A 24,283-nucleotide genomic window follows, 5' to 3' on the forward strand; every position below is an offset into this window, starting at 1 on the left:
TCACCAGCAGCGGCGTACAGGAAGGAGGAAGAAGTTCCTGATTTTGGTATTATTATTTCTGGGATGTCCTCATATGAGATTGAAATTTGTGAACATCTTTATTGCTGATCCAGATAAGACAAACATAGAGTATCCCAGTTGCTGGCAGTGTTCTAAGGACCGAAGAAAATGACCAAGGCCCAGGTGATTCTGATGTGTTTTATCCTTTTCTATATTTCATACTGGGATTGTGGAAACCTGCATAATACAGATCCAGTTCATTGGAAAAGTGGAAATTTGAAATTGTAGACGTTAGAGATAAACTTGAACTCTGATTTCAGCATTGGGCTTGAGATTAGGAATAGATAGATCATAGGATTAAAACTAAACTATTGACATTGAACATAATGCGTCTCTGAAGATTCTTGGGATCACGTTATCATCTAAATCATTATTCTATGGCCAAACTATGGCAGTCATTCAAATTATAGGCTATGCCTAGTTTTTAAGGGGAAATAAGATCATTTCTTTAGAAGTGTCTGTATTCCATGGGATTTTTGTTTGACTAAGTTTCTTTAATGCTTCTTTCTGAAGGTGATGTGTTACATAATCTCCCAAAGAGCCGCATTTTCATTAATGAATCTAAAATTGAAAACCCAAATTTTTAACCTCAGCCAATAGTGGTTCAAAAATGATTGACATCTTCTCCCCTCCTCTAACTATAGATGCAGGAGAGAGAATCAACCATCAACGTCAGGTCGGATTCATATGAGGCAGAGCTTAAGCATACCTGTACTCTCCATACTTTTCCAGTGATGGCACCAGTTATTGTTCCCACAGTCCTCTCCTACTGTGCTCATTAACTTTTTGCAGTGGCCCTGTGCAAATGTACAGTCCAGAGCCACAGGTACAAGTTTTATTAAGTAACAGCATATAATTTGGTATCAGAATGAATAGGCTGCACATTGGGATTCATATTAAAGAGCCATATAGAAAATTTTGCTCTTCTTCAGGGCAGGCTTGTTTTTTCGGTCCCTCAGACATTTTACCCACGGAGGCAGGCTCATTTCATAGTTCCATCTGTCTAGCCTTCTCTCATCTCCTTGGGGGATATCCTCCTCTTGATCTTGCCTGCCTGCCCCACTATCTTGGCTGAAAAGTCCTTTCTGGACCTGTAACCATTGACTCTGTCACTGTGTCCCTTCTGCCCTGGTCATTATCTCCATCAGTCTAGCTCTTGAACCATGAATATTAACGTTCATTTTGCAGAACCAGCAGTAGATGAGTGAGTGCCTATGAGATAGAGGTTCACGGTGTTCCATGATTTACTTTGTAGCATCTCACAAAGCTAAATATTCATCAAGTAAACAAATACCTCGTCAAGATGTGGATTCTGGTGAGTCCCTAATCTGTATAGAGGTCAGGGATCAATCTGTACGGTTCTCCTCATTCATGTGTTTGCAAAGGCTGATGAACCAGATCATCAGGGCAGACAACAGTCCACTGCCTCACAAAGTGAAGTTGTTGAATCTGGTCAGATAATAAGTTGCAGGGGATGAGGAACCCAAATGGGAAAGTCATACCGCAAGCTGTTGACTCATGGAGTAGGGGAAGTTCTCAAGTCAGGTCACACAGTGGGTTCACAGGTGTTCAAGGAAATGGCTCATGCATTTCTTGAAATTGGCAAATCCCTAATCCATGGGATCAATGTGAACTATGTGGCTTCAGGGTCTAACAAAGCCAAATCAACAAACCAATGTCTCACTGTCTCTTCTCATACCATGCGTGCAGGCAGTTCTCTCTCTCTCCCTCTTGATATGATGTCTTCTTGGGTCAACCTAGCACCTTCCCTGCCTAGGCAAGGTTAGGAGGGCTCCAGAGGTCCACCCAACAAAACTACGAAGACCCCTTGGAGAGCATGTGGTGGAAGATGGCAGTTGCAAGAGGACCTTGCAATTAAAGTTAAGGCAATCTGGTCTGAAAGTGGCTGCGAAGAATTTGTCCTAAGGTTGTCATGAGGAGCTTGTCCTAAGGTGACATTTAAGAGCTTAGAAAGTTGTACTGCATCCAGGAAGGGAGATATTGCCTATGAACATTTTGATCTTGGTTCTCAGTTATATCTTTTTGTTCCTGAACCCGAGTTTTACCTTGTTCATTAATAGACCACTTTAATCTGTTGAGTTTTGTGTGACCGTAGCAACAGATTATCAATGAGACATAGAGTGCTGTGGGAGGAACGACTTGATTAAGAGTTAACAAAAATGTGGAGAGTTGAGGTATGTTTGACCTCCCCCATCTGAACTCTTCCTGATAATTGTTGACACTGATACTGCTAGAAGTCCTAATTCCATTTGATAATAAACAGGTGTTTATCTACTTTGTGCAAGTATAAATCTTGGCTATTTCTAGCTCATTCAGATAGTTTCACTGGACCTCAAAGTTCTAATGTTATGAGTGGGTGCATTATTATAGAGCACGGGAGTCCGCTATACTCGAACAGTGATTCTCAGGAACGACATTGCAATTGTGGCAAATATTAAAGACTGACCAGTGTGGCACGGGGCTCCTCAACCTATGTCAGGACTGAGAAAGTGAATGTATTTTCCAATGGGTATATGTACTGGAGTTTACAGATCTTTCCATAGGCGTGCACGTCATGCAGTTAGCGTGTACATAGTCAGTGGGTACTATCATCAGCGGGTAACATAATAAGCAGGATGGTGAGTCACCCTGTTGACCTAGTGCTAGTTGATTTCAATCCCACCCTGAGCCCTCCCCAGGTATTTGTGACATTTATGGTGGCTTAGCTATGGAACCTGATTTCTCTGATCTACAAATAACCTTCAGGCACAGTGAAGTAGCCAGGCACGGAAACTGTTCATCTACTATGGTAATTCCTTTAACACTGCTCCTTAATGGAGAGCTATATGAATGTGTATTTGAAAACATTTCTTAGAACAGTGGGGACCTTTCTGGAAATAGGGCTCGTGTTCTGTCCTCATAATTGCGAATGTAGAAATAAGGTCAAATACTTTTTACCAAGTCCTCAGTTTTCCACACATTATGGAATGCACTGTCACAATAGTTTTTCTTACTGTTTTGCTTTCTTTACTGTAAGATATATTTTTAAAATCTTCAAGTATAAAATACGCCATTAAATCGACTCCTCTTTCTACAGGAATCACTGACATTCAACGATGTGGCTGTAAAGTTCACCTGGGAGGAATGGCAGCTCCTGAACCCTGCTCAGAAGACCCTATATCAGGATGTGATGTTGGAGAACTATCACAACCTGGTTTCCATTGGTGAGGAGAATTCTCAAGTCATTGACCTCGTCATTGGCGTTTCCTGTCTTATGTGTTAAAATTTTTGCAGTGTCTGTGGTGTTCTCAAAGAGGTAGATTCTCATTGCATCCTCTGGTCTTAAGTTAGTGGGTTGGGTCTTCTGCCCTTGAGAGAACACTTTGTTCCTTTGAACATTATTTTCCTAGAAATACAACATTCTGCAGGCTTTACAAACTTTAGGTTAATTTTGGTGTGTCTAAGATTGTGCAATTTCTCATGAACAGGTTATCTAGTTGTCACCCCAGAATCTGTCTCTCACTTGTAACAAGGAGAACTGTGGTCGGTATTAGAAACAAGCTATAGTGGAATTTTATCAGGTGTATAGTCAAAATACCTTAAGGGTAATAGGCTGGGGGTATTGATTCAACGGGCAGAGGGCCTCACATCCATGATAGATGTTGGAAAATGCATAAAAGTCTGTGCTTCTTTGAATGTGAGCACTCACTTTTCCTAGCAGTTGAGAAAAGTACCCCTGTAGCTCTAAATGAGATTAAATTTCCATTTATTTGATTTATACTATTGTATGTTTGCTTCCATAATTTTCTTTCTTTAAGATTCTCAAAACTTTCCCTCTCTTATATGCGTCTCTCTTATTTTGAATATCCATCTTGCAAGCCTCTCTCCAAACAGATGGAGCACCATCTTGGATGTTCAACTCGAACCATAAATGGGCCTCCTTTGTGCTTTCTTAGCTCCCCACCTTGGAGTTTCTCTAAAGATTTTGGTGTCCATTTTCTCATTTGTTCTCCTGGTTCTTTAAAGTTTTCTTCATTCTGGTGAAATAAGTTCTTTCTATTTTCTTTTAGAGACGGTCAAATTGCCTTGTCTGTTGGAATTCTTTAACAGACATGTTTCTCCATAGTTTGCTCCTTTTGGTGAAACACATTTATGACTTCGGTTATTTTCAGGTATCTAAAGTCACCTTCCTAGCAAGAAAATTGTTATCAGCTTAGCATATAATTTTGCACTGCACCTTCAATTTTTTTCTACCTGTAAGATTTTGTTTTGTTTTTCTTAGAAAAGTACAAATACTTTAATTCTAAGTGACCTGCTCTGCTTAGGACCCACCCAAGAGACGTTCAAAGTGAAATCCAATTGTTCACACTTCATCTAGTATCACACAGGCCGCTTTCCAATGTGTGCACACGCGCATACACATGGGAGGAAGGAGGGGACGGGTTGGGAGTGCAGGCACAATGGACTTTGACCACAGGATGCAAAACGCTTCAGAAACCAGACCTGTCAGACAGCTAAGTACAAGACTGCCTAAAATAGCAGGGCTACTTTTCCCAGACGGCCTGCATACAACCTGACGAAGATGACTTGGATTTGTTTCCCTTCAGTCAGTTTGGAGCTGTGGCCGAAGATGCTGCCTCTGGAAAGCTGAGTGCGCTGCTGAGGCAGACCCAGAGTCTGCCTGGGACTGGGAAGCACAGGCTCACTGGGGGCCACTGCAGGTTCCTCACCGCCACTGTCAGAAAGCTCCTGTCTGGCTCTTCCAACAGCTTCCTGGAGAGGATTTCAGGATGGCTTCCGTGCTCCTCTGTCAGTGCAGTTCTGCAGCAGTCCCAACAGCTGTCTTCGTTGTACTGAATCAGGAACTTCTGGCACGTTCTAATTGTTCCTGTGGCAGGAGGGAGATGAGCGCAGGACTGAGGGTTGGGGGTCCAGGGGCCGGGCCGGATTGGCTCACCTGTGCTTGAATCGCACCATGGCCGCCTGCGTCATGTAAGATTTTTTTTTAAGTTGCCTGTTCCTCCAATAACTTTGTAAGTGGAAAGGGCATTTTTAACATCCTGTATTCTTGGATTTTTCCTTAAGCGTATGTCTGCTTTATATTCTTTACTATGCAGTGTGCCTTCTTTAGGCCCACCCCTTCTTAACAGGTCCTCAACCCAAAAGATGACCTTTGCTGCTTCTAAAGAACATTTTTGCAGGACATTCCAACAGAATTTTTTACTGTAATTCAAACAATGCATAGAATAATCAATATCATTCTCTTTTCTTTTTTGTCTTTGAAGTATCCTTTTGATTTCTAAATGTATGATTTCTTTTGTGTCATCCCAGAACTCATCTGGTCTCAGTCATTAGTCTTCAGTCATCAGTCTTTTATTACTCCAGTTTATTCTTTACATAGTCTCTCAGCTCTGTGATCTAGGTATTTTGGTTAGCTTCTACTTGGATTTGAGCAATTGATGGTCTGTTCCACAGTTAACCCCTAGACATGTTTTGACTAATGAGCTTCTCCACCATTTCTTTCTAGGGATGTGGTTGATTTGATTTTCATGTGTTCCATTCAGAAATATCCATATGTATAGTTTCCATTTCTGTTGTTTAATAAGAAATTTGGTATGAATTCATCATTCATCTCACATTTTTATTGCTAAACTTGCATATCCTTTCTGTCATGGAGGTCACATTTCCCACCTACTGACAATTTCCCCAAATGTTACGTTCATCAGTGTACATGATTGTATGATTGATCAATATCAGGCTATAAAAGTCATGTAAAATTTTCAATATATATGTTTAATCTTTTTGGGGGGAGCTCTTACAGATATAACATTTCATAGTTCAATCACTGTACAATTGCTACCACAGTTTCAAAACATTTTCCTCTTGACTTCCTTTCTATCTGCTCTCCTTTATCCCTTCCCTTCCCCACCCTCAATTTCTTTATTGTGGAAAAGAGAACCTGGATTAAAGCAGCCTTATCTCTTTACTCCTGACTTCAGGGCTTGGAAGACCAGTACTAGTGTTAGAAGAAAACCTCCACAAGTCCCAAGGATAAAGCTAGAGCTGAAATGCACAATTTCCAGATATAATTTTTTCCACAACTGCCCTCCTGTAAGATGTTAGTATACAGCTTCTACAGGTGCCTCACTTCTTGCTACTCAGCTAAAAGATGCCTAGCTTAAAAAGCAATCAGGTTCCCTTTGATGCTATCACTCAAGGAGTCAAGTATCCCTTTGTCTCTTAAATGCCCTCTGGATGGGTCCTATGGGAGGGTTGTATAATTGAAGGGCAGAAATAAAAAGGCTTTATATTCTTTCACCAATTTATACAGTCTCAGGGCTTGCAATCTCCCTCCCCCACCCCTCCGCTCCTTCCCCAGCACACACACACACACACACACACACACACACACACACACAGACACCTACCTACCTAACAAGGTAGGTAGGACTTTTACCCTGGGGGGTCCCTGAAATAATTGGGTGAGCAACTGAAAACCATTTGTGAGGGCAGGTGAATTGAAGTACTCTCTCCTCAGTGGGGAGAACAAGAACAACATGTCTGCTCTTGTAGTTAAAATTGCTGGCAGATAGTAATAAGCCATGTGCTTGTATGAGGTATCATTAAGATAATACTATAATGAGAGGATATTGTGAGGATAATTTTTAATTAGGAGAATGTGACTTGGATTCTTCTCCAATTTACAAATGTGAATTCCTCCCTCCACCCAAATGCCTGGCCTTGCAATCTTCTTTAATTCTGAGAATAAGCAATTAGGCTGTGTCCTCTCTTCTAGGTCCTCAGTTTCCCACAGCCTAATACTTACCATGAAGTGTTCTAAAAGAATGCAGGATATTCCCATGTTCACACTATTCCGTTCTGTTGTGTCCGTGCCTTCTGAAGGCTTGCATGGCTCGCTACTATATAAACTCACTGTTAAATGACCTCGCTGTCTCATTCCGGGATTGGAGATGAGGCCACTCTTCCCCGTTTTGCTGTCTGCTTTATCTTCCTTAATTGCACACACTATTCCTAAGGGCCCATTTGAGTGTGGGGCTGGATCCCCCACGGTTTACGTTTGCTTAAACAGTTGGTGTACCAATCTAAATAGCACTTATAACTGGTCTTACTTGCAGGCATATGAATATTAACCTTCCACTGACAGAATTATTCTTTAGCGAAGATATTACCATGTACTGTTTGATGATGGATACGATGCCAGGCTTCTTTCATTTGTCATTCTTAGCCTTATAAACCACGTGATTATGTAATTATAAGTAGACAATACCAGTCTATTTAAGTTTAATAATCATACACAATCGATTTTTAAACATTCCATTTTGTTTTGAAAACTTGCAGATTTTTGTTGATAATACTTCATATATTCCATCTCCACATTCTTAGAATATGTGTGCAGCTATTTTTTCTCATTTTCAGTCAAGTTTTCCTCCATTCACGTCATTACTGTTGACTTTACTTTGAGGATTTAGTACTTCGTCAGTGTTATTTCCTTGTCATTAAACCTAAGGGGTTCATGTTCCAGAAGTAGATCCCCAGGTCTTCCTCCCAGTCCTTGTTTCTGCAGATTCCACTAAGACCTGTCTACCATGGCTGATCCTGCTTCTATTATTTGAAATACTGGGTGGCATTGCTTTTGGCATCACAGTAACGTGCAAGCCACCGCAGGACAACACTGAAAGATGAGTGGTGTAAACTAGAATATAGGCTCTATAAACATAAAGCATATGTTTCTGTACCACAATACCTTTCATATATACTTCTAAAAATGCTTTCCCCCCAAGTAGAACATTCTGCAATGTTCACATTTCCAACTTTATGTAGTACTCAGTTGTCTTTCAGTAAAGCTTGATGAATAGAATACATGTAACCCCTACCGGCTGGAATTAGCAAGCCTTATCCGACCTGTGGTCTATTGTTCTCAATGTCTTCCTTCTATTACATTTGTTGTTCATTTTCATATACCTCTTTAAGCAAATGCCAAATCTGTGTTCACTCATCCTTTCATATCCAACCAGAGTTCTACAATAACTATTTTTACCATTTGGATTATTTACACGCTTGTATTTCTTCCAATGAGCAATAAACATCAAGCATAGTGTTTTATTTATATTCATATAAGAGGGTTGTCACTAAAGATCTACTTCGTATCGATGCATATTTTAAGGAGTCCATTGTAAGTCAAGATTTTGAAAAGAATCAATGTTCTGTTCTTTTATAGAAATCCAGAAAGATGCCGACCATTTGCTTGAACACATGCAATGTGAAAGATACATGGACAGAATGGAACAATAGTATACATTTAATACATTGGAAAGTACTGTTTATCAGCGCAGAAATTATTTTCTTCCAAAGGAAACATATGAGTTGTTTGGATTACATGGAAAAATAGTAAAATCAGATTTAATCATTCTGAAATTAAATCAGAACAGAAGCAACAAAACACAGAAGTCAGTTGTGCTCAAGGAAGATGAGGACAATTTCCTCCACACTGAGCAAGAGCAATTTTGTACTGAAATGAAATTCTCTGAGTGTGAACAATCCAGGATCTCGAAGTCACAGCATCAGGAATCTGATCAAATTGAGAAACCGCACACTGGTGATAAATGTGGGACGACCTTCATTGAGGAGTCTTTGCTCTATGAATGCCAGCTCATTCATATACTAGATAAGACCTGTCAGTGTGGGCAAAAATACAATAATGTGTTCCAACTCAATGAACATTATCAAAAATCTCACGAAGGACAAAAGCTTTATAAATGCTTGGATTGTGGCAAAACTTATCACAGTAAGTCATACCTCAAGGGATGTTGTGAAACTCATGTGGCAGGGATGCCCTACATATGCAGTGAATGTGGGAAGGACTTCACCATGAAGAGTGATCTCACTGTTCATCAGCAAACTCATACTGAAGAAAAACCCCATGTATGTGGTGAATGTGGCAAAGGCTTCATTCAGAAAATACAACTCAAAACTCATCTACTAACTCATACTGGAGATAAACCCAATATATGTAATGAATGTGGCAAAACCTTTATCAGGAAGAATGCTCTCACTGTTCATCAGCAAACTCATACTGGAGAGAAACCCCATGTATGTCGTGAATATGGAAAAGCCTCTACCAGGAAGTCTTTTCTCACCGTTCATCAGAGAGCTCATACTAGAGAGAAACCCCATATATGTGGTGAATGTGGCAAAGGCTTCACTCATAAAGTAAATCTGAAAACTCATCCACGAAATCATACTGGAGAGAAACCCCGTGCATGTGATGAATGTGGCAAAGCCTTTTTTTTGGAAAACTGCTCTCACTGTTCATCAGCAAAGTCATAGTGGGGAGAAACCCCATGTATGTGGTGAATGTGGAAAAGTCTTTATTCAGAAAATCACTCTCACTTATCTTCAGCAAACTCATACTGGAGAGAAACCCCATATATGTGATAAATGTGGCAAAGGGTTTACCAGGAAGACTTCATTCACTATTCATCAGCAAACTCATACTGGAGAGAAACCCCATGTATGTGGTGAATGTGGAAAAGCCTTTATTCAGAAAATCGCACTCACTTATCATCAGTGAACTCATACTGGAGAGAAACCCCATGTATGTGGTGAATGTGGAAAAGCCTTTATTCAGAAAATCGCTCTCACTTATCATCAGTGAACTCATATTGGAGAGAAACCCATGTATGTGATGAATGTGGAAAAGGTTTTCTCAGGAAGTACATGCTCCCTGTTCATCAGGAAACTCACCAGAGAGAAACCCCATGTATGTGGTGAAAGTGGAAAAGCCTTTATTGGAAAGACTGCTCTCGCTTATCATCTACGAACTCATACTGGAGAGAAACCCATGTATGTGATGAATGTGGAAAAGGTTTTCTCAGGAAGTACATGCTCCCTGTTCATCAGGAAACTCACCAGAGAGAAACCCCATGTATGTGGTGAATGTGGCAAAGTTTTTATCAGGAAGAAGGACCTCAGTGTTCTTCAGGGAATTCTTCCTGGAGAGAAACCTCATGTACGTTAGTGAATCTGGCAAAAGCTTCATTCGGAAAGGAGGCCTCAAAATTCATCTATGAGTTTACACAGGAGCTAATCCCTATGTATGTGGTGAATGTGGAAAAACGCCTTTATCTGGTACAGTGAGCTAACTGAGCATCAGCAAACTCATACTCCAGAGAAACCCCATGTATGTGGTGAACGTGGAAAAGCCTTTCTCAGGAAGAATGCGCTCATTGTTCATCACGAACTCATCCTGGAGAGAGAGAAATCCCATATATGTAGTGAATGGGACAAAGGCTTCATTCAGAAAGCACATCTCAAAACTCATCTATGAATTCATACCGGAGGAAAACTTTTCATGTGATGAATGCAGTAAAGCTTTCAGCCAGAAGTGGTGTCTTAAGCACATCAGAGATTTCACAAAGGAGAGAATCCCTTTGCATGAACTAAATGTGGAAAATTTTATTTCCTAATTTTCATTAGTTCAATGATGGATTCACTTGCCACTATTCTCGATCCATTTTCTGTCCCTACTATATTTCCGGTTGTTGTCTACAAAGTGATAGTACACAATTCTAGGCTGAGACTATGAAGCAACGTTCTAGACAGCCTGCCTTCACAAAGGCTGGTTAAGTACATGTTGAATGTGTCCTACCAGCACAGTTGTACTCAGAGGGATCAGTGAAGGGAGTTTTGTTGGTCACTTAGATCATTAAATATACTTTCATCTCAAGTCTGACAATTGGGAACTTGAGACCAACATATTAATAGGCTGATCCAGACAGGCAGAAATAAGGAAGCAGAACCAAAGTTACAAGAGGATAAGACTACAAGAAGCATTCTGGAGACTACATTGATCCCCTGTGGTGTATCCCAGTGTCACATCACCTTGGCTTCAAGATCTCATGGGATATTTGTGAAACTGGGTATCAACAACATGAAAAGTTGACTCTTCCATCACTTTGGACTTCACATGGCTTCCTTGAAACCAGAAATACACAGTTCTTTTTTTTTTTAACGTTTTATTAGGGGCTCATACAACTCTTATCACAGTCCATACATATACATACATCAATTGTATAAAGCACATCTGTACATTCTTTGCCCTAATCATTTTCTTTTCTTTTTTTTTCCTTTTCTTTTTTTACATTTTATTAGGGACTCATACAACTCTTATCACAATCCATACATATACATACATCAATTGTATAAAGCACATCCATACATTCCCTGCCCCAATCATTCTCAAAGCATTTACTCTCCACTTAAGCCCTTTGCATTAGGTCCTCTTTTTTTTCCCCTCCCTCCCCGCTCCCCCCCCTCATGTGCCCTTGGTAATTTATACATCGTTGTTTTGTCATATCTTGCTCTATCCGGAGTCTCCCTTCCCCCCCTTCTCTGCCGTCCCTCTCCCAGGGAGGAGGTCACATATGCATCCCTGTAATCAGTTCCCCCTTTCCAACCCACTCATCCTACACTCTCCCAGCATCACCCCTCACACCCTTGGTCCTGAAGGTAACATCCACCCTGGATTCCCTGTGCCTCTAGCCATCATATGTACCAGTGTACAACCTCTGCCCTATGCAGCCCTGCAAGGTAGAATTCAAATCATGGTAGTTGTGGGGAGGAAGCATCCAGTATCTGGGGGAAAGCTGTGTTCTTCATCGGTACTACCTCGCACCCTGACTGACCCATCTCCTCTCCTAAACTCCTCTATGAGGGGATCTCCAGTGGCCGACACTTGGGCCTTGGGTCTCCACTCTGCACTTCCCCCTTCATTCAATATGGTATATATATATATACATATATATATATAGATGTACACACACATACATATATATATTTTTTGTTGCATGATGCCTTATACCTGGTCCCTTGGGCACCTCGTGATCGCACTGGCTGGTGTGCTTCTTCCATGTGGGCTTTTTTGCTTCTGAGCTAGATGGCTGCTTGTTCACCTTCAAGCCTTTAGGACCCCAGACACTATCTCTTTTGATAGCCGGGAACCATCAGCTTTCTTCGCCACATTTGCTTATGCACGGAAATGAACAATCTCTTCCACCAAAACCACACCCACTGTGAGTGCATCTTTTCTGACTCATAGTAATCCTATCAGACTGGTTAGGACTGCTAGCTAGGCTTTCTCTGCCTATAATTATTTACAGAAATAGACAAGTTCATCTTACTCAGAGGGACCCCTTGTCTGGTTTGAATCCCTGGCCTTGTGGTGAGCAACCACATCTGATCCCACAGCACCACCATAGCCCTGTCTCTGCACCAACAGGCCCATAGTACAAGGTTTCTTAACTGTCACTTTTAGAAGCCAAGTCATGATATTTTCAATATTATTATATAGATATGAACTCGACTATGAATAAGGAAGGCCATAGAAAAAATGAGATGGCCTTTGACTTATGGTGTTGTAAAAGAATGATGAAAGTACTGTGGGGCAGACTGGTAATAAGATAAATAGGTCTGTTTTGAAGGGAGTACAGCCAGTGAGTGCTTTAGAATCAAGGATGGTGAGACCTTGTTTCATGGAAAGTTATCATTCCTGTCACTTCAAAAAGATATCAACCATGATAAAGTAGGACATCAATGAAGACCAAGGCCCTTGATGAGATAGATTGACACAATGGCTGTTTCAATGAGCTCAAAATATCCATTGCAATTATGATGCTGAGAGAGGCATTGAGAATAGGAACTGACTCTGTGGCACTTAACATAATAAAAAAGAAATCAAAATACACAACATTCTTCCCAGGTTAAATAACAGTGCTTGGGAAATCGTATGTGTTTTATGCAGGAAAACACACCTAACAAAGGGAAATATGTAACAGAATTCACTGTCTTTATCATTGCTCTTACGTTGAAGTTCACTGTGTCTTGGGTAATTATTGGTAGCACATGTCTACATATTTATAGAGCTTTAAGCATCCAAAGTTACATGGGCGCAGGATGGTTGTTAGAGACTCGTAAAGAAGTTTAACGTGAAAGAGAAGAACTGTCTGAATAGGATTTTCTTTTCTGAAATACTGATGGCAGAAAGTTAGCAGGTCTTTAACCAGGGGAGTCACTGGATGGTTCTGAACTGCCAACCTTTTGGCTCAAAGTTGAGCATTTAATCATTGTGCCACATACTTTTTTGGTCCAGGTTCTCCTGAGCATAACTTACATGCATCAACTTAATATTCTGAAGATGAACATTCCTGTTCATATTGTCCAGTGTTAAGACACCATATAGATTTCTTCAACATCAGTGCTACTGCTATTTTTTGCTCCTTGAGTATTCATTGTCGCATACGTAGAGTATGCTGTCCTATATATTGTGTGTTTTCTGTAGCAACCCTGGACAGTATCTGTAGTGTCAGAAACAGCTGCCACAATTGGGATAACTAAGAGTGACTCTAAGAAAGGTCAAATACCCTACCAGAAATATCAAAAGAATTGATGCACTTGGGTTATGGTGTTAGAGAATAATATTAACTGTATTGTGGGCTGCCTGAAGGACAAACAGGTCTGTCTTGGAATAAGCACATCTGGCTTCTTGGAAGCATTCAAGTCAGACGTTATCTCCTTCATTTGAACATGTCGGTAGGAGCACCACAACCCGGAGAATGGTCTTATGCTTGGTAAATTAGAGTCGGTGAAAAAGACAGTCTTTCCAGGAGCTGGATTGTCACAAAGTCTGCTATGGTGAGTCCAAACGGAGGAATCACTGTGAGCACAGTGCACTTCCGGGCAGTATTTATTCCTGTTGTACCTGGGATCTCTGCGAGTTGAAGCCAACTCAATAACAATTCAACATATTCAGTATTATTTAGATCATTCTAAGTTAAATTTATTACATCAACCTACACTTGTGAGTGTTCACTGGAATGAAAACACTGAACATCCATCTGATCGCTTGGAGAAAATTTGGAGCTCACTTGAGAAATTTTTCCTGCATTAATATTTTTATACTCACATTAGTGACATAGTGGTTATGTGTTGGGCTGAGATCTGCATACCAGTGCCCACTCCAAACAAGATAGACAGGGCTTTCTTCTCCGATAAGCAGTTAGAATCTCAGAAACCCACATGGGCGTCACTATAAATTATCAACAACTCAATGGCAGTCAGTTTGGGTTTTTTTAAAATAATATTTCTAACTGACAAAAAAACAGGACTAGTTATTTCCCTGAATTGTCAACAGATTGAACCGATAACTATTACTTTGAAGTCTGCCTTTCAATAAATGGTCAAATCGACAAAGCCCATTCCAATGAGAAGAAGGCAAGTTCAGATACATGAAGGTTCCCTAGAGTCTGTGCTTGGTGGTCCATAGAGAGGTGCTGACAAGGTGGGGAAACTACAGCTTTTGAGAGGAAAACATCGCTGACTTATCTCTTTCACGTCTCCTAAAACCATGACTTGATGTACTAAGTTTTGTGTTTGGGTTCACACCGAATTCCCATCTCTGTGTGTCTGGCACAGTAATACAGTGCTGTGTCCGCAGGATGCACGGAGCTCAGTTTTAAATAAGTTTTGCCCTTGGAGGTGTCCCTGGTGATGCTGACTAGGGATTGGAGAGCTGGATTATACTTTCTGCCCCCATCAGTATCTATTACACCAAACCTCTCCAGTCCCATTCCTGGAGCCTGGCAGATCCAGTGCACAGCATAGCTGGTTAAAGAGAATCCAGAGACAGCACAGGTGAGAGACAGGGTCTGTGAGGGCTTCCCCAGTCCAGAGCCTGACTCTTGTAGCTGCACCTGGGCCAGGACACCTGGGGATGAAGAGAAACAGAGTCCTGGGCTGCGATGCTGCCACCCTAGACTTCATGTAGGAGTGCCTGAAGCACTTACCTCCCGGAGTCACCACCAGAAAAGGAAGCCCACACACAATTCGTGTTCTTGTGGATAAGACTCGTCACACCCAGAAAATGCTCTCCGGGTGAAAAGGAATAGGACTTTCAGTACATGCGCGCTGCTGTTTCACGGGGCTGGTATTTGCATGTGGGAGGTGCACTTGTATGTAAAGGTGGACAGGGCCGAATGGAGCCCAGAGCTCTGGCACTCAGATGAGAAACGCGATGCTGGTGGAGTCCTTGGGAGAACACAGTCCTATGAGGTCTTCACTCTACCAACCATATGCACATCTGTGCAGATTTCAAGTTCAGTGTAACTTTATGTGCATTCCCGTCGAAAGTACCCAAATGATCTATTGAAATTAAAGACCATCTCTATCCTCATGTTTGGAATCAAGACTGGGGTCACCTGAATCTTTCATCCATCTGAACACACAGGGAACCAAGTGTATGTCATCCCAAAATCTTCTTTCCCCTGTTTTATTTCACAGTATTTGGAAAGAAGTAAAAGGTACTTCAATGTTATATTCTCTATTTAGAATTGGAATGAAAAGGTTTCCTAACATCAGGGTCATTTGTGAGGCTAAAAGAAACCACAAAAATAAAAAGAAATTCCATTTTCTTCCATGAATTAGTACCGGGTGGGTGTTGGGCTCAGTGTATTCAGAGAGCGCCCTGCTGACAGCATCCCATCACTTACAGGAGAGGTGTTCCCTGGCCTCACACTGTCCTCCAACTTCTGTGGGTCCCACAGCAACATTTTTTCTGGCCCTAAGCTTTCACGCTATTGGTCAGGAGTGTTACCTGGCACTGTCTCCGCAGGTTTCCTGCCCTGGGCCGTAGAGTTACCATAGTGGTCAGCACAGCAGTTCTAGCCGACCCGGCACTGCAGTCCCTCATCCATGCTCCTGCCCTCACTTCTTTCTTCTCTTGGCCCAAAGCTGGTGGCTCTTAACATCCCTGCAGGTCCGCTTTCTCCCTGAGGTTAGTTTTATGTCTGGACTCACACTGACCCTCCCTCACTGTGAACAGCTTTGGAGGTAGAGAGTGCTACAACTTGCAGACAATCTGAATTCGGTACAGCGGAAGGAAGTATGATCTATAGACATAGATATTTATACAGATACGATATTGAGATGCATTCCACAATAAAATACTGATTAAGAGAGAGATTTGCCTGAAAGACAAGGGAGGTACGGAGCAGAGTTTAGCTTTCAGTCTTTCCACAGGAAGAGAAAGGCCCTTAAAGCAGGCTTCTATTGAAATAATTGAAGCAAGAAAGTAATAAAGTTATTTATTCCATGTTAAGGAGGAAATTGTCAAGTCAGAATTCTTTTTTATGGGTTTCTGTGATGTGTGTGATAGGAAATTTTACAGTTTTTGGCAATTGTTGAGCATAATGACAATCTAATGCCACTTAGTTATGCATGAGAAGAATGTTGAAAATATTATTTGATTGCCTGTACATGTACCATGAGAAAAAATAAGTTAAAAATGAAAGATAACTTTTTCCTTCATAATCAGAAACTGATGGAAAGTCTTACGGGAACAACACTTCAAAAAACTAGTGAAAATATTGAACTATAGAAGATTGTTATATAAGCCAGAAATATGAAATTAAAACTTGTTAGTAATGGAATAGTATTTAATATTTTAGTTATTTTCTTAGTTTTCCTCTAAAACCATTTTATTTGGTGCTAATAATCTTATCAAGTCGTAGTTCAAGTGCATCAAACAGTATTGTATAATTGTTACCAAAATCAGTTTCAAAACACTCTCTTCCTTCTTGAACTCCTTGGCATCAGTTCCCTTTTATCCACGCCACCCCCTACCACAGGCCCCAGAATCCCTTATTGTCTTAGCTATGTCTATATGTTCATAAATTCCACGTTTCATCTAATGTAAAACAGAAAAACAAAGCAAAAATTCAATAATGTTAACCCCAATGCCAATATACATCTGAGATAAACCCCAGTAAGAATCGGAAATTGAGGAAGCAGGCAGTTCAAGTGCAGTCTGCTGTCCTTCCCCAGAGTCCATAACAGACCCAGGTGTGCTTAGGTCTTAGGACCAAATGTGTCAGTCTGGCTCCTGGAATGTGATGACCTTGCTCTCTGACTGCCTTTCCCAAGGCTTCTGGATCCAAATACACTCTTTATGAGCTGGCGTCCTACAGCATACCTCCTCTACCTTCTTCTGAACACATGCTAGCATTCCCCAACCTGACTGTTATTCACATTACACGGAATATACAAAACAACAACAACAAAACCATCTCACTGCCTTCCAGGAGATTCCACCTCCTAGCACAACCCTACTTCTCTATCTTTGCTGGTGAGGAGGGAACACTGTTGTTCAACTGCAGCACTGGCTGCTGAGTGAAACCACTGGCTGTGGGGACTGGAGCCCACTCCTGATGATGAGCTGCTTCGGTCTCTTCTCTGTGTGAGCAAACAACTGTTGTATCCAATGCCTGTGTGTAAGCTGTGCTTTTGCTGGTGACCTCAGGCATTGGTTTAACAGAAATACACTGTTAAGTCGTCCTTACACTACAAAAGAAGGGAAAAATACAGATGGAAGGAAGAATAAGGTTATTTTCACTAAGCTACCTTGTAAATTGAAGCACAGACAAAAATATATTTAAAAGGAAAACCATTAACATGTTAATAAAGATATTATAAATAATACCATCAGTGATGCGACAGAAAAAGATGGCATCATTAATCTAAAACACAATGTAGGCGATTCTATGGAGACCAAGGTAATGGGGAAAAAAGATCAATTCCTGACAATCGTATTAAATATGATTCAACCAAATACAGAAAACAAACTAATGGACATAAGCAACCAAAATAAGATTCAAATTGGAAACACAACATAACTCACTGGCACCAAGTGAATTCTGAATCATAGTGACTGTCTAGAGCAGAGTAGATCTGCTCCTTAGAGTTTTACGCACCGTAAAACTTTTTTTTAATTGAGAAATTGGCAATTTTTTATTAAGTAGATAACATTATATCAATGTTAGATTTCTTATTTAATTTGCAATATTATTTTATTAAAATGAATTTTGAGATTATTCAAAATGAAAATGCTTTAAAACATTTGTTCCACAGCTACTATGTTTTAAAATGTTATTTCTTTCAAACAAAAACCCTTTTATTAGGACCTAATCCAGACATCTTCCCATCTATAGTTAAATCATATGAAGCAGTGTTGTACAATCAGAAAACATGTTCTTCCTTCTTGAACTCCTTTCTGTTACCTCCCCCACCTCTCTTGCTGAAGCTCCCATTACCCTTATTCTAGTTATTGACTCTGTAGAGTCACCCACCCTGTGCTTCATAAACTAAGAAACATATAAAATATATGAGAATCAAAAACGCTACCAACAATGACAAACATAGCAGAAATAAACCCCTAAATGTTTAAAAATAAACCCATAAAATGTTAAAACCCAGATTCAGCACAAAGTATATCAAAGGGGAGATCAAGTGAATGACAAGTTGCTAATCATCCAAGTCAGATGTGTCATTTTGATTTCCTACAGTCATCTCTCCAATACTCTCTGATCACCACCTTCTTCCATCCCTCAGTTACGGTGAGAGGGAATCACAGGAGGTGTATTCCCTGTGGAGATCCTGCACATGGATTTTGAACTTCCACTGTCCTCCGTGGCCTTCTGCATGCCAGAATCTCACAATTAAGCTCTGATATTATTTCCTCCTCTGGATTTGGATTACAATTATTATTTGGACTATAATTTACAATCTTGTGAATCTTTTTTTGAGCCTCATCTGTCTCCCATGGAGTGGCTGGTGATTCTGAACTGCTGACCTAGCACTTAGCATCCCAATGTGAAATCCACTATGCCATCAGGGATAGTGGTGTTGTAAATAACCTTTATTTGCATATGTATTTACTACTTATTTATTACATATTGTTTTTCTAATTGAAAAGCATGTAGCTGTAACTTAATTAGGAATGTTATATGTATTGAATTTTAAATGTTAAATAATTTTAACATTTTTAAAATTTAAAAATGGTATAATATGTGATTATATTAGGTAATTACACTTAGCTGACCAAAATTAATCTCAATATTCTGTACCTCACGCCATCAAAGATGTTGTTGGGTGTTTCTGAGTCACTTTTACTCATAATGTCTCACAGGAAATACGTAAACTTCCAAGTCCTGAACCATCCTCACTTGCTCTTAAGTTTGAGACCATGTTTGCAGCCACTGTGTCTGTGATTCTAACTGAGCGTTTTCCTCTGTTTTGTGGACACTCTACCAAACAGGATGTACTTTCTCTAGAAACCAGTTCCCCTTATCACAGGTTCAAAATACGTGAGAAGTCACGTTATTCTCAGTTCTAAAAACATTCTGCGATATGAGCCTGCAATGTCCTCCTCTTGTGATACATTTTCTATCTTTTGGAAATTAAAGTTTTCTTTCCAACATGTGTTCCCTTCCTTGGGACTTCAATGAGTAATCTTACAAAGGAGTCCTCGAACCAGACAGCTCATTCCTGTTCAGCTGTTCCCCTCTGTGCCTGGAACACTTGTTTCTGCATCAAGGGACACAGTGGGGAGAAAGCATCACGAAGGATATGTCACATGTTTAACCCCCAAAGTCACCTCAATTATTTTCTCAGACTTAGAGATTTTTAGTCAGTTACTACCCACAGTGCACAGGGAGCATGTCAGAGAGACCTCCAGAGTCCTAACCAGGGGCTGTAATAGATCAGTGAGCTCAGAGCAATTGAAATCGTGCTCTGCACTCATGAATGTGTACATGCCTGTATTTCATTGTCTACAGATTTTGAGTAACAGAGAGGATGAGAACGACCATGGTAATCTGTTTGCCGAGAAGAAAAATGGGTCATCCAGGAAGAGTATGAAGTTTCAGAGTCACTTTAATATTTTTTCCTCCATTCAAGCCTGCAGTGAGGAGAAACTCTGGGGGTGGGGTGGGAGGAGGAAAACTGTCCCTGGAGATGCTAAGATGTAAGAGAGGAAGCCCTAATTTCAACAGGAAATCTTCCCTGTCATTCACATGTGCCTGTCTAGGGCTGGGTGTGTGTGTCCTGTGGGACCTGTGAGCCCCCCGCTGCCCAATGTCTCCCCTGCAGGGGAGGTTTGTGTCTGGGCTCACACTGACTTCCCCTCACTGTGATCCTTGCACAGTAATACACAGCTGTGTCCTCAGCAGTCACGGAGCTCAGCTGCAGAGAAAACTGATTCTTCGATGTGTCTCTGGTGATAGAGAGTTGGCTTTGGAAGGACGGGTTATAATCTGTATCACCATCATAATCTCTGTATCCCATCCACTGAGGTCTGGCAGATCCAGTTCCAATCATAACCAATGCTGGTGATGGAGAAACCAGAGACAGTACAGGTGAGGGACAGTTTCTCGGAGGGTTCCACCAATCCTGGACCCGACTCCTGAAGCTGCACCAGGGGCAGGATGCCTATAAATAAAGATAATTGGAATCCGTCCGTCACTTGCAGTCACAACCATCCCCATAGACTCCACACTGATCTCTGAGACCCTCACCTTGGGGAACTGTCATCAGGCACAGGAGAACACACAGCAATGGCATCTTTAGACCACAGCTGTGCTTTCCCAAGGGACCCACAGGCCTGTCCAAAGAGAACTGATAGCCTTCAGTGCCCAAGCCTGGGATTTCAACCTAGTGTCTGAAGAAGGATTTGCATAGGAGGGAACCCTGTGTTTATCAATAGAGGCTTTTTTGTTTCTTCTAAGTCCATTGTAGGGTAATTCTTTTGAACTCATTTGTGTGTTAGTCTGTAATAAGAGATCATTTTTCCTAAGAGGTGTGTGTGAATGGTCAAAGGGAAACCCAGCATTTCTGAGCCCAGTATTCTCTCCCTCCAGCCTTCATTGCTCCTGCCCTGACTGAGGCACCCGTATGTCCTGTGTGTCGAGGACTGGACAGTACAGAGTTCCTTGAAACCATCAGGTCCACCCCAGAGTATCATCATTGGCCCACACTCTCCAAAACCCATTCCTTATTTAGACCCTGATGCTGTGAGGTAGCTAGAGGCAGAACTGAGGGCTGGCCCTCTACATGCCAAAGCCTCCCGCTGCCCTTACAGGAAGTTGGAAGCTGCTTAAGGCTAGAGGGCATGCTCACATTCAGGACTTTGGGAGAGGAAGCCGGTACACCTGGGTGGGACGCCATCTAGGCCAGGTGGGCTTAATTCAGCCAATGGGGTTAACCAGTATCATCAACCACGCCTCCCTTGAAAAAGCCAAAAACGTTGAGATCATGGCTCTCTCCCAGCGGCTACTACACGGTTCAGAGCAGCCTGGTTGTGGTCCGGTGCAGCAGCTGTGCCGTGTTATCTTGCTCCTGCTCTCGCTCTCTCTTTAGTTCAATTTACTCTAACACCTGAAAACGGTTTCTATCCTTTATAAAAATAAAATTCACTTTGATCACAAACTAGGCTTCGGTGTGAATTCTTTCTGGTGCAAACCCAAGGACTGAGGTATTTCTAACTCAAGGGATCTAAAAATGCCTCTTAATCAACCTCCTCAAAGTCCTTGGTAGTTTTTCTATGTGGGAATATATGTTTTAGAAGAATTAATGCCAGACATATTCCAAGGAGTTGGGGATTAATGATGCCTCAAATATTCAACTCTTCCAGGAAGCCATTCAGGGCTATTTTCCACCCTCTTCTCCCTTGATTATATCCTCTCATGTTTCTGGGCTCTGAAAATTATCGCAACGTCCAACAGAAACCCATGACCGTGGTTGAAATGGTTTACGTGCTGGTGGGTGCCCTTCAGTCCAAATTCTTAAGGTCAGGAAGCGGCATGCCAGATGCTGGCACCAGAGGTTGCCCTCCACTTCTGTCTCTGTATTTTATGACCTGCCGAGTCTGGCAGGATGTCTCTAGTAGATTTTGGCCACCTACTACTGTTAATCAGCCAGGGATTTCCCCACCTTGGGCCACGATCATCAGAAACCCACGGATCTTACAAGCAACGCACACACTATATCCCAGTGCAAGATGCCTAAGGAAAAGCTCAGTGTCAGTACAGTGATTCATGTCTCATAGTGTCTCGGTGTCAGTACAGTGATTCATGTGTCAGAGTGTCTCAGTGTCAGTACAGTGATTCATGTGTCCGAGTGTCTCAGTGTCAGTACAGTGATTGATGTGTCATAGTGTCTCGGTGTCAGTACAGTGATTCATGTGTCATAGTGTCTCGGTGTCAGTACAGTGATTCATGTGTCATAGTGTCTCGGTGTCAGTACAGTGATTCATGTGTCATAGTGTCTCGGTGTCAGTACAGTGATTCATGTGGCAGAGTGTCTCGGTGTCAGTACAGTGATTCATGTGGCAGAGTGTCTCGGTGTCAGTACAGTGATTCATGTGTCATAATGTCTCGGGGAAGAAGTTGCCACCTAGAAAAGGTGGGCACTATTTCAAGGGTCATGAATCTGAGTAAAGAGATTATTCAGAGCAGGAAGTGGGAAACACTTGTTTAGTAGATAGGGCAAAGTAAGAATAAGATCCATAAACGATATTTCAGATCTTGAACCAAAATACACCAGCCTCAGACCCAAAAAGCACTCTGTGTTAAATGAGGTCCATTCAGATTCTCAAAATGTAGCAATGAGTGCAGACTGTTCTAAATGTCCCTTGCCCAGGGGACTCTGGCTCACCTGAAATGGGAGCATTTCCAACCAAAGTGTGCCTCTCTATTTGTCCTTTACGTGTGACCCCTTGATAACTGCTCAGGGATCTCAACCTTGAATTTATCACCAAAATTCATAGATCATCTCATTTGGAATATATATGTATAACATCATATATATAATGTTATTGACCAGGAACTCAGTAGCACTATCCCTAAATATATATATATTTTTAATTTTAACTCCCATCTAGATTATTTTCTCATTTATATACACCATCAGAAGGATTTTTCTCCATTCTCACAGTTGACACCACTAAGTTACAGAATGATTGTTTGTATATCTGAACTAATATGTATTTTAACAACGCAGAAATCCAAGTACAAGGTGGTGGTCACTTGGATTTTTTGAACCAGATTTTGCTAAGGAGAATAAACAAAAGTTTTGCAAAAAATACTCATGAGGTTCACCAAAATCTAAGATTTCAAGCAAATGACATGATAATATTTTTCATTGGGAGTGCATTAGATTCATTCAGCTTGCACACACAGACTGGCATGGCTTTACTTGAACCTGGTCATTCTAGCACACGCAGCTCATGACATCTGTTGCTGGTGGTTGGCGGGACAATTTAAGGTTCACACTGTAATGGAGCTGCACACTAGTCCAGGTCACCTCCATCTCCGAATGTGGATGCCATGATTGTACAGTAAACAGGTATAAAACTTTGCAGATTAAAATTACAACTTTTTATTTTTGTTTTGTTGTCTGATTTTATAGCTAGGAAATAACATGGAGGAGAAGGTTTCATCCCAGAACCCATGGCGTGCCTGTTTGAAAATCTTAATGCATGGATGGTGACCCCTGTTTCAGGAAGGCACTTCCATCGGTCTGGCAAGCTGCCCTGGCTGGAGGCCTGGAATGCATCCAGGCCGAGAGGGAAGCATTTGTTCCAACACCTGGATCTCTCCTTTGGACTCAGCTCACAGCATTGTGCGTAGGTGAATGTTGAAATGGAAATAAAGTGACATTTAAATTATATTAATTATTGAATTACATTTATGTTTAAATTATAATTAAATACACCTACTTAAATTAATATGCTCCTATGAAATCTGACACGTGTCATTTGTAAACATTTGTGAGGGGGTGGGGCCAATGCAATCCACGGCACAAGGCAAACAGTAGATGAGGTTTGCTCAGTGAAAGCACCTCTCCTCACTCTACACAAGGTAGCACAATGCTCCAGGCCCTCAAATGTGTCCTCCGAAACCCATCGCCTCTTTGGTCCTGATTCCCTGTCAGTGTCTGTACTTGTTAAGGGGATTAAGATACAAGAGTTTTTGAAATACACAAGACAGCTCCGATGCCCAACTATGGCTTGAGGACACTGAGATGTGCTTGCTGGTTCATCCTGGACTGAGCTAACTTCTAGGAAATTCCAGCTGCCCTTGCCTCCCAATACCCTTACTGGGGACAGATTTGCATCATGGTTGAAAGATCCCCCATGTTTTCCTTGTGCCCTCTGTGTGTATCTGACTCCATATGTGTCCTTCTGCTCTTTGGAAATAGGAGACTGTTTCCTCCCCTTACAATGCAAAGTTTCTAATTCAGTGGTTGATACAAACCCTCACATCGAGAGAAGCTCCAAGGGAAACTGTAAGATGGAGACACTGACAGGCAGCCAGCT

At 41.4% G+C, this 24,283-nt stretch overlaps 1 long non-coding RNA gene across 1 annotated transcript; it reads left to right on the forward strand.

The window, feature by feature from the left end:
• LOC142427997 (uncharacterized) lies at window positions 1-23,638 on the forward strand. Its single transcript, XR_012780129.1, has 3 exons — window positions 1-183; window positions 3,158-3,284; window positions 23,374-23,638. It is a non-coding gene; the product is annotated as an uncharacterized LOC142427997 (long non-coding RNA).
• The last annotated feature ends 645 nt before the right edge of the window (window positions 23,639-24,283 follow it).

Source organism: Tenrec ecaudatus, chromosome 15 (genome assembly GCF_050624435.1).
Source record: "Tenrec ecaudatus isolate mTenEca1 chromosome 15, mTenEca1.hap1, whole genome shotgun sequence".
Taxonomy (NCBI): domain Eukaryota; kingdom Metazoa; phylum Chordata; class Mammalia; order Afrosoricida; family Tenrecidae; genus Tenrec; species Tenrec ecaudatus.